Source organism: Triticum dicoccoides, chromosome 6B, assembly GCF_002162155.2.
Source record: "Triticum dicoccoides isolate Atlit2015 ecotype Zavitan chromosome 6B, WEW_v2.0, whole genome shotgun sequence".
NCBI classification, from domain to species: domain Eukaryota; kingdom Viridiplantae; phylum Streptophyta; class Magnoliopsida; order Poales; family Poaceae; genus Triticum; species Triticum dicoccoides.
The window spans coordinates 719,724,642-719,726,403 of NC_041391.1; the positions used below are offsets into that span (position 1 = coordinate 719,724,642).

Here is a 1,762-nt window from a genome sequence, read left to right on the forward strand (position 1 = left end):
CTTCTTGTTAACCGGGATCATTAATATGCCCACATGCATGCAAGGAAGGAATGAGAAGAAAATAACACAGTGTCATTATGGCTACATGCATGCAAGTATTAAATAAGTTGCTACTAAGATGAAACATCATTAGTTTTTACCTCGATTAATGTTAGTGTCCTTGTATAGATGCAAAACGTATTTTTCATAGTGGCCTTGTATAAGGGAATAGATGGAGTAACATAACAAGATATCAGGATATCAATACCAGTATTATATATGTTGTGTCGGTGTAAAGAGCATACAAATGCAAAATATATCAACACTAGTTAGTAGATAATAAATGCAAAAAATGATACGAGCAACATCTATCCAAGATATGATTGTCCTTTGATTAAAGAAATAACCATTATAGACTGACTCAAAAATTAATAGCTCCTCAATAAATACACAATATGAAGATTTGTGTGGCATTTCTTTTGACGTAACAAGATATCATGATATAAAATACAATGCATATAGTGTAAATATAATACATATGCAACATATATCAACATTAATTTACTAAATAACAAATATAATAAACCATATGGGAAATATTTTTGCAAGATATGGATGTGCTTCTATATAAAGCCAATAAATAAAAGGAGCTTTGGCAGCAAAGTAGCACACCATAAGAACACAAGGAAGACGAACCTACACAAGTCACACGCCTCTTCTCCTCATGGCACACATAAACCGAGGAAACACAAGAAGGGACAGGTCCATTGCTTTCCTTGTCCTCGTCATGGCGTTTGCTTGTACCATGTCATCCTGCCATGCACGAGGTAAGCACTATTTGAAAGGGCTAATCTAGAATAATCTTGTCTTGTTGAATTGCTAATGATGAATACTATTTTATTGCATCTGCAGGTGGAGAGCCATATTGCATAGGTCCGATACTAGGATGCTCTGAGCCTAGTTGAATGGAAGAATGCAACTTAATAGACAAGGGTCTTCATTCCTTCTATTGCAACCACCTTGGACAATGTTGTTGTTGGCCTCTATAGTTTGATTGGACACAACCATTTTGGTTATGGATCCATGACATCGAATGAATCTTGATCGTGCTTGTGTGATGTAATCTCGGTGAATAAACTCCTTGAATGGAATGAGCCATTATTTTTTACGTAGACAGAATAAAATGTTCCTTTAGAATGTGATTATTGGCATCTGCTGTAGACCATGTTTCTTGCATGACCAAGTTTTCAGTCCAACCCTAAAGTATGAATAATGTTGTTCCTAGATTTCATTGTATGGATCTATTTTCCTATAGGAATCAATTCTAAATTTCCGCCAAAAATCCAAACCCTCAACATTGTGGCCATGGTTTCCCTAGAAGTGTTGTGTTGCCTCTCAGACGCAAGAAAAACCAAAATGCCAATAACTCCATGGAACATAGAGTTGGCACCATAGCATCCGATGCAATTTGATATGATCACTGAAGAAATTAAGTGTGACGAAAACAGTTAGTAACAAAATGGGCGTCAAGTAGAAGCTTTGTAGAACCCCATCGAGCTTGGCTCAGTTACTCCATTGATTGAACTGTCTTACATACACTCAATGGTGGTTGGGTATGATCATTGTGGTTACCACCACGAAGCGAAAATTTTGTGTGGAACAATGGTCTATCCAAACCGACACTCAGGATCACTCTTCTCCAGACATCATTTATAGGGATCGATGCATTGCAGGTAAAGCTTTCATTGTGCGAACAGTTTATTAAAGGTTAGAAATGCTAACT

At 36.7% G+C, this 1,762-nt stretch overlaps 1 long non-coding RNA gene across 1 annotated transcript; it reads left to right on the plus strand.

Moving 5' to 3' along the window:
- Positions 1–670: 670 nt before the first annotated feature.
- LOC119322236 lies at positions 671–1,260 on the plus strand. Its single transcript, XR_005155474.1, has 2 exons — positions 671–806; positions 892–1,260. It is a non-coding gene; the product is annotated as an uncharacterized LOC119322236 (long non-coding RNA).
- The last annotated feature ends 502 nt before the right edge of the window (positions 1,261–1,762 follow it).